At 43.7% G+C, this 16,128-nt stretch overlaps 1 long non-coding RNA gene across 2 annotated transcripts in view; it reads right to left on the bottom strand.

The window, feature by feature from the left end:
- Positions 1-3,249: 3,249 nt before the first annotated feature.
- Positions 3,250-16,128, bottom strand: part of LOC106994608 (uncharacterized) — a 29,674-nt gene continuing 16,795 nt past the window's right edge. The window contains exons 2-5 of one of the 2 annotated variants that reach the window (XR_003731277.2): positions 13,675-13,810; positions 10,850-10,955; positions 4,926-5,033; positions 3,250-3,983 (exon numbers count right to left, since the gene is read on the bottom strand). This is a non-coding gene — a long non-coding RNA (uncharacterized LOC106994608). Of the gene's footprint in view, positions 3,984-4,925; positions 5,034-6,315; positions 10,017-10,849; positions 10,956-13,674; positions 13,811-16,128 lie in introns of those variants that run through there. The other variant, XR_001441225.3, reaches the window with a different exon arrangement.

Raw genomic sequence — 16,128 nt, 5'->3', positions numbered from 1 at the left:
TCTCTCTCTCTCTGTTTTGCTGCTGCTGTTGTTGTTTGTTTAGACAGGGTCTTGCTTTGTCACCGGGCTGGAGTGCAGTGGCACAACCATGGCCCACTACAACCTCGACCTCCAGGGTTCAGTCGATCCTCCCACCTCAGTCTCCCAAGTAGCTGGGACTACAGGTGTGTACCGCCACATCCAGCTAACGTTTGTACTTTTTGTAGAGACAGTTTTTGCTATGTTGCCCAGTCCAGTCATGAACTCCTGGGTTCAAGCAATCCTCCCACCTCAGCCACCCAAAGTGCTGGGTTAGAGGCATGAGCCACTGCGCCCAGCCAAAAAATGTATTTCTTACACATCACAGGAATATTCTTTCCTCAGAGGGACTGGTTCATCCTGACCACAGCAGATCCGAAAGTATTGTCTGAGACCTGGCTTTGACATACTCAGGTGGTTCCATTTCCCTGGAACCTTGGCAGTGCTCTGGTGAACATGTGGCACAGGCAGGAAGCCCCTCGGCATGTAGCTGCCCTGGCTGGGCATGGAGAGTGTGAACAAACCTCAGAGCCAGGCCAGGAGTCCATCGCAGCAGGGACCTGAGTTGGCAAGGACGTTGCTGCAGAGTAAACAAGTTCTGTTGGATTGTGCAGTGCTAGCTTTTGACAGCCCTGATTGACCTGCTTGGGTCATTTGCCTTCCCTGAACTAATGACAATAGTCAGAATGATGGTGTACTCAGATTGGCCAATCTGGGTCAGCATATTTCCCAGTGGAGCCAGAAGACGGATGGGGTACTGTGATTGACAACCTCACCAGGGCCTGAGGGGGTGAGGAGGGATATATTCCTAAAGAAAAGAGGGAGTAAGTCATCAGAATAAAAGGGGAACTGCCGGCCGGAGGTGGTGGCTTATGTCTGTAATCCCAGCACTTTGGGAGGCTGAGGCGGGCGGATTACCTGAGGTCAGGAGTTCGCGACCAGCCTGACCAACATGGAGGAACCTTGCCTCTACTAAAAATACAAAATTAGGCGGGCGTGGTGGCACATGCCTGTAATCCCAGCTACTCGGGAGTCTGAGGCTGGAGAATCACTTGAACCCGGGAGGCAGAAGTTGCAGTGAGCCGAGATCACACCATTGCACTCCAGCCTGAGCAACAAGAGCGAAACTCTGTCTCAAAAAAAATAAAAAATAAAAGGGAAAATACCATTTCTCGGTGAACTATTCTTTCAATGCTTTCTCCTTGCCTGTGCAAGTCCAGTGTTTCTGCAAGATTCCCATTTCTTGCAGCAAGTGGAAGACTGACAAAGGGACGCTATATTTCTTCCTGCTCCAAGTAAAAGATTAACATTATTTTACTACAACCCACTTGGAACATTTCTCTGTTGAACTGTTAGTTGGAATACAACCTAGCTTTTCTTTACAAATATGGTTGAGTTAGAAAATAATATGATGGACTAAAATAGAAAGGAAACCGAATTCCTTTATGCTTCTCAAAATCAGGTGATTAATGAAAAGACATCTGAGGAGAGTATGAGAAGAAAATGGCATCATTCCCACAGCACAGAAACGGGTCTTCTTCCAGGGGGCCAGGTGCAGTCACTGTTTTATTAATTTTTATAAAATCCCAGAGTAGGGAGGGAAGAGATAAATATAGAAGTACGATTCTTCCTCTCCCTCTCATTCTCCCTCTCCCTCTCCCCCTTTTTCTCCCTCCCCCCTCCTCCCTCCTCGCCTCTTCTTCTCCCTCTCCCTCTCCCCCTCCTCCTCTCCCCCTCTCTCTCAATCCATTTCAGAAATTCAGGAACTGAGGCCAAGGTGGCACCGAGGCGTGTTCTCGGTTGCTATGGATATGTTCAGCATCTGACATTCTTTCTGAGTGGGGCCTGGGAGAGAAGAGACGTCTCTGATGCCTGAGTCATTAAGGGAATGCAGGTCCTTTAGTCTTCCTCAGAGTGCCGTCTGAGAATAGACATGGCTGCATACTCTTCATCCACTTCTGTTTGTCCAGTAGATTCAGGGAAACAGTGCTCGGCCACGTTGTAGGAAATTTGAGTTTGTTTTCATCCTCCCTATGCCCAGGGCCCTCTGCTGTCTTTAGTTTTTGCCAGCAAGGGAAGGAAGAACGTGATCTTAGCCCTTTCTGCATTAGGGTGAATAAGCTCCAGTCACAGCCTAAGAATGTTAACACTGTAAACTGAGCTCTAGATGTGAAAAAGAAAGACCTCACCCCTTTGGGTAGAATTTTAGGTAAAGAAAGAGGGAGGGGAAATATTCTGGGAGCAGAGACAGCCCTTCCCAAGCCTCCCACAATCACACCATGCCTATTCCTAAAAAGCACTGTTAAGAGAATCTTGTCATTTTAGGGCATGTGAACTCCAGAGAAAACAGTAATTTCTATTTTTTTCTCCCTACATGTTTTCTCTGTTTCCAGAGGAAAAACTAGCCAAACACTAGCCCTGCTCTGCTGGAGAGAGGCTAGCACATTCCAAGAAGCAACAGGGGTGTAACATGGCCTGGATGGCACCCAGCGAGCAGAGGTGGAATCCTGCAGCCTGTGTCTCGGTTGGATCTCTCTCCTCTTCCCCCAGTCCTTGACACAGCACTGGCCTGTCTCACTTTACAACCCTTTCTCTCCCCTAGACTCCAGGATACAGAATTCACTTTCACCAAAAACTCTCACTACCTCCAGCCCCGGTAATGTGCACCTCTGACGCAGGTTTCAGTCGCCCCTCGCGGCCTCCCTTGCTGTCAGTATTCAATCCGTCGCTCATGGCCTCCCAACCTTGAGTTTCCACTGCCAAAAACTTTCGGTCAACAACTTTTGTGTTGTTGTTGTTTTTTTTTTTGTTTGTTTTTTGTTTTTTTTTGCATGAGAGCTAATTCAGTAGAAAAAAAATAGGAGAAACTGCTATATGCCCACCCCCCCATATCCATAATTATGCAGTTTTTGCTACATGTATTTGATCTATCCTCCCTTTTTTGTTTATTGTTTATTTGCTGAGCTCCTTTCAAGCAAATTCCAGACATCATATTATTTCACCTCTGAATCTCTCAAAATATTTTTTTTTTGAAAACAAAATAAATAAATACCATTATCACACCTAACAAAAGTAACCACAGAGCTTTGGTATTATGGCTACCCAGTCTGTAATTAAGGTTCCCTGATTGTCTCTAAAGTGTCTTCTTATAATTGGTTTGTTTGACTCAGGACCCAAACAAGGTCCCCACATTGCATTTTGGCTATCATTAAGCATCCCTGATTTGTTTCATTTTGAGCTCTATTTTAATTTTTTAAAAGCAATCTGAATAGCACATAGAGGCAGTGTTTGATTAGAATGCTTGGGGGCTGGAGGGTTGTCGTTATTGTTGTTTGTTTTTCGATGAGATGAGACCTGGTAGGCTGGGTGTGGTAGGGGTGAAGAGGGGCATTGAGATACTGGCATCTGAGGAGACAAGTGCCACTGCATCTGTCTTCAGACCAGAGACAAAAATAACAACTCGAGCTAGCACGTAGCCAGTGCTGAATATGCACCAGGCATTGTTCTAAGTGCTTCGTGTGTAATTATCTCATTTTAAAAAGATAACTTCATTGGGAGATTTTCAGGGGCTGGTGAAAGTGCTGCCTTTTTTGGTTGAGGGGAGGTTATCTAAATGGGTCAGAGTTTGTGAGTGTGTCAGGCCAGGGAGCATTAGCTGATGCAAACTACTCTACAGGATGGCTGAAGTGTCTCCTCAACTCCCAAACAGAAGTCACGTCGAGGAAATGTTTTCGCTGTCACCAGGTCTCAGGAGGTGAGCGGAGTCCTGGTGACCTTTGAATCCTTTGCCCTGGACAGATCTATGTCTTCTCTTTCTCGCCTCCACTCTCATCCTGTGTCTTAAGTCGTATGTGCAGAGTCCCAAAATGTCCCATCTCTGGCGGCAGCCTCTGTGATTCATCACCGGTGGTGGCGGCTGAAGGCTGCCGGGAATTACGTAGCCTGGCAAGGTTTTCTTCATGCTCCTGTGAATCAGTGGGGTTATTATTCATCAACTATAATCATTTTGGTTTCTTACCCATGAAGTGGGATCACAGGGGATATTGGAAAGCTTGGAGGGATACGTGTTGTTAAATATTGCATTAAGATACTCTGAGGTCGGACCTCAAAAAAATAAGGAGTAGACAGTGAAGCCAAAACTGCAGCTGAAGGAATCTAGGTAGAGGCACCACGGGAGATGGACCTAAGCACAGGGAAACCTCTGAGCTCCAGGTGAGTCAGAGTGAGGGGCTCACACGGGAACTTAGCTACTGGGACACTGTCAAGATAAAGTCGGGGCAGACCAAGATTGGCTCTGGGAAAGGCTGGGCTGGACACTAGAATTTAGTCCATGAAACCAAAGTAGAGTTGATACAGTCCAAGGTTCGGTACCTGCTCAAATCAGAATCCCAGGTAGATATATATATATGTATGTATAAAACCTCAGGGTATATCTGTAAACAAGCTGGCAAAATATGTCAGGAAGATAAGGCATAAAATTGGGATGGCACCAGTCAGCATAGACCCATTAAAATTCTTTTCCGTCTGGCCCCTGTTGAAGACCAGAGGACCTGACACTGTTAGCAGGCCTATGTCTACTTTATATATCTATCTATCTATCTATTTATTTATTTATTTATTTATTTATTTATTTAGACAGTCTCGCTCTCTTACCCAGTCTGGAGTGTAGTGGTGTGACCTTGGCTCACTGCAACCTCCACCTCCCAGGTTCAAGTGATTCTCTTGCCTCAGCCTCCCAAGTAGCTGGGATTACAGGAGCCCACCACAATGCCTGGCTAATTTTTGTATTTTTAGTAGAGTTGGGGTCTCACCATGTTGGCCAGGCTGTATGTCTACTTTAAAGACATTGCTCTCTGAGCCCAGTGTCTTCCCCATAGGCCTCCCCTGCAGGCCCTTTCCCAGCCTACCTCCTCTTGCTGTCAGTGTCCACAGAGCTGAACATTACTGCATGGCCAGGTGGATGAGTATGAGGGAAGAACTGCTTATCCTGGCCAGTCCCTGGTCATTTTTCTTAACTGAGAAATAAAACAAGGAGCCATTGTTCAGGCAAAATATTTGGATGTAAGCTTCCACCACTTGTTGTAGCCCTAGTTATTTTATCCATTAAAATCTTTGGGAAAAAAATACATTTTTAAGATCCATAAATGCCAACATCTTCTTTTCTGCCTTAGGGACACAAATCTATATCGAGATCCACAACCAAAATAAGTAGGAATTTAAATTGAATGGGCTTGCACACCTAATGACCCCCCTCAGGGGTAGAAATATTTAATGATAACTTAGTTTGTGGAAAACCCCATCAACCAGGTTCCAAACAGTCTCAGCTGGGAAACCCAAGTCTTTTTGGTTTGGAAATTCTCGATGATAGGTTTTCAAAGCAGCTGATAAAACAGTTAATTATAGTGAGGTGTTTGGCTTCTCTGTAACATACACTTTCAACTGGTCTATGATTGGAGCTTCTTGTCATGTACTCTGAGCAGGGCCAGCTAATGCTACTGTACTTTTTTTTTTCCTTTGGGGGAGAGGCTTCTGAAATTACTACATAAGTAGAACTTCAGATAAAAATGCGACGTCTAGCATGAGAGCATTCAATAGAGCCCCTCCAATCTCTGCTATCGCTTCTCTTTATCTGGTGCATTTCACTTTAGTTATGCTGGCCTTGTACGCGCCTGGCACAAGCTCAGCACAAACCCACTAGACCTTTCCTCTTGCTCAGTAGCTCTCAAATTTTACAGAACACCAGAGCCCTCCAGTGAAGGATTGCTGGGACTTCCAGAGTTTCAGATGGGGCCTGAAAATGTGTATTTCCATCAAGTTCCCAGATTATGTTAATGCTCTTTGTCTGGATGGGGAATCACATTTTGAGAACTATCACTCTAGCTGTTCCTTCTGCCTGAAGCTCCTTCTCCATATATCTGCTTGACTCACTCCTTCACCTCTTTCAAGCCTTTCTTACATGTTACCATCTCAATGAAGCCCAGCTTGACCACCCTATATTGCCACCTAATATCTCAAACTCCTGGCGCTTTGGATCACCCTACCCTACCGTAGTATTTCTTTTCTATTGCACTCATAACCTTCTAACATTCTGTATAATTTATTTATTATGTTTAGTGACAGTCTCACCCACTAGCACATAAGCTCCTCAACCTTTTAATTTGTCCACTAATGTATCCCTAGCACTTAGAGTAGTGCCTGGCACATAGGAGGTGCTCAATGAATATTTTCTGCATGCACGATTCAATGCTTAATGTTCCTGTAAATTACAAGGGGAAAAATTCTAATTTCTTCACAGGCTTCAAAAGAGACTTTTTCTCCTGCCTGTGTTCCTATTTTCATGCTAACCCCTTTATATAAAATGTCTCCTCTCAATCGCTTCTCCTTAAATCTATTTATTCTTTAAGTCAGATCATTCTCTTTTCATTCCTTTCTTCTTCGATGGTAGCTCAGCTGCTTCTGACCATTCTCATTGGTTTCCTGGGTGTCATTTTTGGATCCCTGGTTATAAAGCCTCCAAGCACAGAGATCATGTTCTGAATAAATGGCCAAATAGTAGGATCTGAATAAATGCATGTTGTGTAATTGAACATTCTTTTCATAGTACTATAAAGAGTGTTTCATAAAAGAATAGCTATTATATTCACAAATAAAAATGGACAATTTTGGCCGGGCGCGATGGCTCAAGCCTGTAATCCCAGCACTTTGGGAGGCCGAGACGGGCGGATCACGAGGTCAGGAGATCGAGACCATCCTGGCTAACACGGTGAAACCCTGTCTCTACTAAAAAATACAAAAAAACTAGCCGGGCGAGGTGGCGGGCGCCTGTAGTCCCAGCTACTCGGGAGGCTGAGGCAGGAGAATGGTCTAAACCCGGGAGGCGGAGCTTGCAGTGAGCTGAGATCCGGCCACTGCACCCCAGCCTGGGCGACAGAGCAAGACTCTGTCTCAAAAAAAAAAAAAAAATGGACAATTTGCAAGATCATTTCACATTAAATTTTTTCCATCTTCACAAGAACTCTTTAGGCTAGGTAGGAAAGGTATTAGGTTAATGTTATTTCTGGGGAAAGTAAATTTAGGTTAAATATAGATAACAGCCACTTCATCAAGATTAAATGACAAAAGTCATGGAAGTTTCTGGCACAAAGCTGGAACTTAAGATATGTCAGTTTTCCTTCTCTAAGATATCTTAGAAAAGCCTTTTAGATAAATGTATACGTATTGTGTGTGTTCCTACAATGTGCGAAGAGCTTATAACAAATCTTCAAGTCTGCGTCTGAATCTGAAGCTACAATTCTGTGAAGTATTGTTTAGTCTCATTTACTAACAAAGTTAACAGATTCAGAAAAGTTAAGTAACTTGCACGAAGTCACCCTAGCAAATGATGGAGCCAGAATTTGAACTCAGCTCCAAAATCATGATTTTCTTACTTCTGTAGTGCACAATGCCTCCTTGATGGCATGGAACTCATGTCTTTTGATTCACAGTCTGAGGCTCTTCTGTGTACAAAAACCACTAATTGTTATGCTAACCCTGTGCTAATCGCCTGAAAAATATTAATACTGATTCTCTTGATTCTGCTACAGGGCAGTGAGTCAATAGCTCGTGCCAGATATTTTTTCTCCTTTGGCTTTTACATACACAGAATCATAAAAAGTTAGAGCTGAAAAGGACATCCGAAGTCATTGGTCCTACTCTTTTGTCTCAAGAATCAGAAAAAATAAGGTCCAAAAAGTATAAATGACTTGCTTAAAATCAAAGCTAGGGACGGGGGAAACCAAGGTATGTTCTGCTCTCTGTGCAGACGTTATTTTGCAGAGTGCCTTTGTGGCAGCTTTTGCATCAAGCTGGACATCTGGGTTCGGGGTCGCATATAAAGCTGCTGGGCAATGCTGGTGTTGTCAGGTAGCAATGGAAGCCTGGCCTCTTCCTCCTTTGGTGGCTGCAGCTGCTGCTCCTCCAGTCTCCTGTCGTAATCACTTCATAATGGTGCATTGACCTGTATCTGAATCACAGGACGGTTCCTATGCTTGGAGAAATGATGGATAGAAGCAGCGAAGACACACACTTGATGCAGCACCCAGAAGACCGAGCTCAGAGGGACAGAAGGTAGCAAGGGACAGATCAAACACTGGCTGAGAATCTGACCAGCTCCTGTCTTCAGTAAGAGGCTGATGTACTATTGGTCTGTGTAGGATGTAAGATCGCAGGCATGCTCCTTCCATTCGCTAGAAGTGGACAGGGACATGGAATCCTGTCCATTGTGAACCACGGTGCTTAGGGCATTTCTGTTAACCAGGTTACACAACACTGACTGTGCTAGAGGCTGATATTTGACCTAAACTTTGTAGAGACATTGATACAGAGGTAGTGGGGTATCTCTCAGAGCAAGTCTTGGTGTTAGGAACGGGGCAAATGCCTAATTAGCCAAAAATCTGGCCCTTCTGCCTACTCAGGTTTAGAATCCTGGAAAGACTTCTGGCAAATTCCTTGAATGCTTCTCTAACTGATTGTAACTTTAATATTGAGTGTAATCTTGGGAGCAGTTTTAAAAGTAGTACTGGCTTCACCCCCACCATCTCATCAGCACTTCTGTATAACCTTGATCATGTCAATAAAATGGGGTTTAAAAGCAGCTGCTTCTCTTCACTGTAATATATCAATATTTCAGTTTGGAGCCTTGGGGCTTTTCAGACATCACCAGTGCACAGAGTAGAAGTTCAATAAATATTATTAAAATAACTTTGAAAACTACTTCCTCATTTGAAATGAAAGCTTATCCAAAGTATGAACTTTTTTTTTTTTTCAGACAGGGTCTCACTCAAAGATTAGAGTGCAGTGGCATGATCTTGGCTCACTACAACCTCTGCCTCCTGGGCTCAAGTGATCCTCCTACCTCAGCCTCCCAGGTAGCTGGAACTATAAGTATGTGCAACCATGCCTAGATCATTTTTGTATGTAGAGACGGGATGGGGTTTCACCATGTTGTCCAGGCTGGTCTCAAACTCCTGAGCTCAAGTGATCTGCCTGCCTTGGCCTTCCAAAGTGCTGAACCTTTTTATTTTTTTAATCCTGTGAAAGGAATATAAATGTTGGGACCCCCAAATCACTAAGCCAAAGGGAAAAGCCAAGCTGGGAGCTACTTAGGGCAAACCTGCTTCCCATGCTATTCCTTAAAAAGAGAGTAACTTAGACTTAAAAAAAAGTGAGGTGGGAGGGTCACTTGAGCTCAGGAGGTTGAGGCTGCAGTGAGAAGTACCACTGCACTCCAGCCTGGGCAACAGAGCAAGATCCTGTCTCAAAAAAAAAAAAAAAGTTCATTTCTTGTGCTCACTTATGCAAAACCCTTTGCTCAGTGCTGAGCGTGTAATAGCCATGCATATTTGATGGCTAAATGAATAAATTACAGGCGCAGAGGAAGTAGGCATGATCTATAGCCCTGTTCTTACGGGTGTGTATTCCCTTGCTGTGTTCTCCCTCCCCACCTCAGGAACTCAAACCATTACACACATATTCAATGTACACCCTCTGCCATCCACTCCAGGCCCTGGCACCAGTGAGGGCCACCTGAGTACCTTTTCTGTGTGGATTCACCCAGGGGTAGAACGCTGCCAAATAATTACTTTCCAGGAACCATACGACTCTGTTCTGTTTCTGTAATGCAGCCAGAGTGAGGTGCCAACAAGCTATGTGCAAAGATGGATCTCACTCGTTCATGACACTGTATCAGAAAAATCTACCATCGGGCTGTTTGCCCATTCATTAAATTGCCTGGTGAGCATGGAAGGATGGGGAAAGGATCTGCGCAAGCTGTTTATTCACATGTTTAAGTGAATTTTTATTAAACTTTGAAAGGGAATTGTGATTTTTTTTCTCCCCTGAGTTAAAACCATTTTATAAGCACATACAGGAAAATGATGTGATTATGTGATTTCCTTTTTCTGTTGAATTATTTGTACTGCTATTTATTGTTTGGCTGTCTTCATTAAACAACGATCTTCCTGCAAAATAAAAGCTGGATTTTATTTCAGCATGATTGGAGGAAAGAACACTGACCAAAGAATCAGAGAACCTACCCCTTCAGAGCCATTTGAGGTTTAAACATTGATTTTAACCTTCCCAAGCCAAGGTATCTGTTCTGAAACAGGTGATCTCCATGACTGCCCTACCTACGTCCTTCTGAGACATAGTACTCCTGAATGCTCCTTGAAAAACGGTATGAGTGCAATGTAGCATTTTTCCATATGTTAAGAATGCCACCCTTTGTTTCTTTTTAAATAAACTGCAGAGATTGGTAATGACCATTCTATTATAAGAGAGACCAGAAACCAGGTCAAACACACCTAAGAGAGAAGGCAGGCGGGAAAATGGCGATGGGAAGGGACGGAGGCATTAGACTGCCCCCAAGTGGCGACTTGGGCATGATGCCTTGAAAGCAGTGGGAGGGATGACCCCACTAGGGTGACTGTAATGAAAAAAGGAAACAATCTGAGAAGAGGTCATACTCATTTCTCATAAAAGCATTTAAATACCATTGAAAAAAACATACAATAATAATATATTTCACGCAAATGATGCTCCGAGTCACTGGCTTCCCTTTTAAGGCCTGCCACTTTACATTCAATTCGCTGCTCCGGTGAACACAATGAAGTGTTTAGACTCCATTAAGAAACCTCAAAGAAAACAAACCTTGGGCCTTTAGAGTTAGCAGGAAAGCTCTTTAAATGCTTCTCACAAGCTGTCATTTGTGCATTCAGAAAACCATTAGGACTTCCTCCTTTGGAAATATGTGTGATTCTTTAGCTTCTCATTTGAAACATTAATATTTTCTTACCGTGACCCTTATCCTCGAGAACAATTTCCTATGCTTCACCAGACAATGCAATCAATTTCTGAGATGCTGAGATGTGAACTGGGTTGGTAACAGTAAAACAGCGTATCTGATGGGAGGAAAACTGGAGTTAGGAGTTGGGAAAGTGGGTAGCATATATATCCTGAACACTTAGAAATGCAGTAGATGCACCAGGGCTTTGGGAGAGCCTGTGGCTGAGAAGGGTGCTTGCCAATTGTGATGAAGATATCAGGAGACCAGATGGATTCACAGTGGAAAACATCTCCTCTTCCCTCCTAACTCTGTCAAGAAATGGGACTTGGACAGACACTGGGAGAGGCATCATGAAGTGGCTGGCAGAATCATGCAAACTCAGGGCAGTTTCTTAGATTTGACCCCCAGTTCTGTCTCTAGTTGCATGGGCTGGGAAGTCAGAGAGTGGTGTCTTCAATAGCCCCGCGAGCAAAATCCCAGGTAATTCCTATCAAATTCCACAATCTGCTATTTAACAAGACTAATAGCCCTCTTTTTACTCAACAAACCTGGTTTGACTAAGTTCATGAATTGGATGTGCCTTCCCAGGTTTTTTTTTTTTTTTTTTTTTTTTTTTTTTAAAAAAAAAAAAGAGAATAGGCTGGGCTTGGTGGCTTACGCCTGTAATCCCGGCACTTTGGGAGGCCAAGGTGGGTGGATCACCTGAGGTCCGGAGTTCAACACCAGCCTGACCAACATGGAGAAACCCCATCTCTACTTAAAAAAATACAAAATTAGCCAGGTGTGGTGGCGCATGCCTGTAATCCCAGCTACTTGGGAGGCTGAGGCAGGGGAATTGCTTGAACCAGGGAGGTGGAGGTTGCAGTGAGCCAAGATTGCACCACTGCACACCAGCCTGGGCAACAGAGCGAGACTCCACCACCCACCCCACCCCCCCCAGAAAAAAAAAAAGAATCAAGACTTTAGGCTTCTGGTGGATATGAGAGTCCAGCAGCTAAACATGGGCAATGAATGGAGAAACTGGTGCTTTGGTTAAACTCTGCCCTCCTGCTATTGCTACATGGCATTTCCTTACAGTACAGAGTCAAAAGGGAATTTCGAGGATTGCTTTGTCTCTTGGCTTGTTAGGAGGGCAGCAAATGCGATCCCACAACTATGTGAGGAGGAGGCTCGCTGGTGGGAGTGGTCAGGACTGACAGGAAACCTGAGTTTCCTGCAAATGGACAAAGACATTTGTTAAGTAATATTGAAAAGTAGCTAAGAAATAATATTCCACTTAGTAAGATTGAGGTCACAGTTGCCAACATATTAAGATCAACTATTGTTAATGATTTTGCCTCAATGAAAATGAATTAGAAATCCAGCTCTTTAAGGATAAGCTCTAAATAGGAACTGAGCGATTGGGATTTCGGGTGCCTCATGCTTTAGGCAGCAAAGTCAGTTATTGGGAGAGTGTCGTATCGACTTTGCCTTGAAGCGTTCTGTCTTTGCCTGAATATCAGATCATGGCCTTCTTAGAAAAGTGCTCAGTGACGTTTTATTGATCAGCCTTCAAAAAAGAGCACAGCAGTGGGGAGGAGAGGTAGGGCCAGTCTCCCTCAGTCCTCTGGGCCGGCCGAAGCCCGGACACCTTCACAGGATGATGGAGGCTTTATTCACCTGGGAGAGTCCTTGTGTACCCGACTACAATTCTGAAGATACTCAGTATGATTGCCTGAGACTTCTCCTGGTCAGCTCCTCCCAATATTCTTTTCTCCTCCCTCTCTGACACCCTCCCCTCAACACCTCCCCGCTCTGTCACCCCCATATCACCTGCTGGAACACCTATTTCCTTATCTTATTTGAAAAAATGTATTATATTGTCAAATAAATCAAACTGTGTTCAGCTGGTGTACTGGAGGTTTAGCAGAAAAAGCCCTTTGTCCCCATACAGAAGGCACTTAGAAAAATCTCGCCCATTATCTTCCAGGTAATTTGTCCTTTAAATACTTTTCTTTCATGGAGAAAATTCCAAGTGACAGTAAAAAGAGAAATAGTTCATTTGGAAGACACAATATAACAGTATTTTCTTAGGGTATTAAATAATGATCCTCTAATTGCTGAATTTAAATCACACAAAAATGCTAGACATTAAAGTCACCTTTTAAAAAGAAGCTTTGCACATACCTCATTTTCCCCCAAATAGCCACCTCTATAATTCCTTTGTGTGGTAGAAAAACCTGTCATTTACAAAGTGCTTTTGTATACATTTTCTCACTTGGTCATTATGTGTTAAGGCAGGCTAGAGCACAAATCTTAGCTCACTGTAGCTTCAAATTTGTGGGCTCAAGTGATCCTCCCACCTCAGCCTCCCGAGTAGCTGAGACTACAGGTACACACCACCGTGCCCAGTTAATTTTTTTATTTTTTGTATTTTTTGTAGAGACGAGGTCTCTCTGTGTTGCCCAGGCTGGTCTCAAATGATCCGCCTGCCTTGGCCTCCCACAGTGCTGGGATTGCAGGCGTGAGGCCCTGTGCCCAGCCACTCATTTTCTTTTTTTTTTTTTTTTTTAACATGATAATAATGATTTATTAAAGTGAAATGAAAATAATAACATAATTTATTAAAGTTTTAATAAGTGCTACCAGAGCTTTCCATTTCTAGTAAGTGCTACCTGACAGCTATCTGTTTTAGATTTAGAAATTTCCCGTGTAGTGATTGTCACAAGATCTTACCCACTTATCTTTGGTTCAGTTTCTATTTTCTCCATGATATTCGCCCCTACCTGGCAATGCCACATCAGGCTCTCCTTTCTTTGAGCTTCTCTGATGCTTGACCACTATTTACCGCTTACCAGAATTTATGTCCAGCCACTCATTTTCTAATGAAGATGATCCGAGAGGTTGGATGAGTTGGCCAAGGACACTGCAGCTCGGGTTTGCTTGCTCCTAGTTCTGTGCATGTTCACAGTTTCCTGCTGCATTTCATTGCTTAAAACAAAATGGAAAACGGCGTATTACCCTTGGCACTACTTTGTGGCTAGGTTATACTTGGCTTAGCTTTGCACCTAGGCACCCTTTGAAATGTGATTCTGAGCTAGGAAAAAGGCTATTTTAATACATCCAAATGAGGCTTAGTTGAATTTTCCCTCCTATGTGCCTGTGACTAAGAGAACACAATGTCTCGAGTAGTTGTTCCTTTAGTACTCTGGTGTTTGTTTTGCTTTTTATTTTGCTAAAGTCATGAAGTGAGAATTAATTTCCTTTCTAAATACACTGGAAATGTATAGTAACCATTTAGGAAAGCTAGGTTGGTTAAAAAATATTTTAAAAAGATGATAAGTATAGAGAGCTTCGTGTATGTTTTGAGTTAGAGGTAGCTAGTATTCCTCAATACTGGAAAACAAGAGTCTTCCATAGAAAATATCAGAAAAACAAAAAAAAAATCTTCCTGCTTCTGTCATGGAGGTGAGACTGGGTCAGCGCTGGGGAACTACCACACAAACCACTGCCGTGAACACAAACCCGGGAACTCAGAGACAGAGGATGGCGCTCATCTGCAACAGCAGTCTAATCCTCAAGAAATGCATGGCTAACACGTGAAACCCCATCTCTACTAAAAATACAAAAAAAAAAAAATTAGCCAGGCGTGGTGGCACATGCCTGTAGTCCCAGCTACTTGGGAGGCTGAGGCAGGAGAATGGTGTGAACCCAGGAGGCGGAGCTTGCAGTGAGCCGAGATCGCACCACTGCACTCCAGCCTGGGCAACAGAGCAAGACTCCGTCTCAAAATAAAATAAAATAAAATAACAAACAAACAAACAAACAAAAAACACACCCCACAACAACCGCGGATGTGAAATCACCAAGACATTTGTGTAGCTAGCACTCATTAAAGAGGGCAACAGCAGGTGCAGTGGCTCACACCTGTAATCCTAGCACTTTGGGAGGCCGAGGTGGGCAGATCACCTAAGGTCAGGAGTTCGAGAACAGCCTGGCCAACGTGGTAAAACCCTGCCTCTACTAAAAATAGAAAAATTAGCCGGGTGTGGTGGTGTGCACCTGTAATCCCAGCTACTAGGGAGGCTGAGGCAGGAGAATCGCTTGAACCTGGGAGGTGGAGGTTGTATAAGCCGAGATCACACCACTGTACTCCAGCCTGGATAACAAAGTGAGATTCCTTCTCAAGAAAAAAAAAAAAAAAAGGACAAAAATGTTTCCTAACAGGATTAGCCTCCTCGTAGAGATATTTCCTGACTCCAAATAGCTCTGAAGTGTTTTAAAATGGGGGAAAGTTTATGACCAATTCTGACAAAGTCAAAATCATAAATGATGCTATGCTTAGTAAATAAGATTTAGCCAGGTTATTTTTTAGGTTTTCCAAAGATTAGAGTCCTGAACCACAGCATTAAATCAATGGAGTTTCCAGTAAATGAGGGTGAGAGTTTTGACAGGGTTCAGATTTCACCTTGACCTCCTCGGGGTCACTGAGCACTGGGGTCACTGAGCACTAAATTGAGAGCTGGATCTCTTGCTTTATTCTTGAGGTCTTTAAAAGCAGAAAAAAATAATAACCAGTTATGTGTTCACTATTATGTGGCAGCTGTAAAGAAAGCCAAGTGGATGAGTCATTGTCCCTTGAATACACCATTCACATTCCTGCCCCCGCACCTTTGCTCATGCCGTTCTCCACACCAGACCCTGTATATCCTTCCCCCTCTGGTCTACTGAAGAAGGCTATGCACAAACCTTATCTCTTCTCAGTGAAAGTTTCCTTGTCCTTCCCCAGGTCAAGGCTGCCTCCCCTCTCTGAACTCCCCGAGCCCTCGCTGTCTACCTAACACATTTATAACTTGGCATATCCTCTCCGGAACGGATAATTATTCTTTTCTATCCTATCTTTGGAAACAGGCTGTAAATTCCATCAGTGCAGCTTATCTTTCATCCTTTATTTTTTTTTTAATGTCCCTGATAGCATGCCTCCTACCAAATTGGTTCTCAGAAAAAACCCAATGATTGGTTCATGCCTCCGTGTAACCAACTGCTATCATTGTCATCTCTTGGCACCGAGAGACGGGGCTATATATTAGTTTGGGTTGTTTCTCACCATCCTCTGGGTTAAGGTCTCTGTGGGACTGTGGATTTGTGTAGTGACAGTGTGTAAAACAAGGTCAGGGAGGAGAACCACAGTGTGTACTTTATGACTCCATTTGAATGTCTGCTCCCTTTTATCTGTGGCTGTTATCCCAACCAGCGGCAAGCACATAGTTAAGAATTATGAGAATTCAGTGGGGCTGAAAGTCCGGGCT

This window comes from Macaca mulatta, chromosome 1, assembly GCF_049350105.2.
Source record: "Macaca mulatta isolate MMU2019108-1 chromosome 1, T2T-MMU8v2.0, whole genome shotgun sequence".
In the NCBI taxonomy this organism is placed as follows: Eukaryota; Metazoa; Chordata; class Mammalia; order Primates; family Cercopithecidae; genus Macaca; species Macaca mulatta.
Note: the sequence above shows the minus strand (reverse complement) of the source record. Positions and strands in the feature narration are given on the sequence as shown.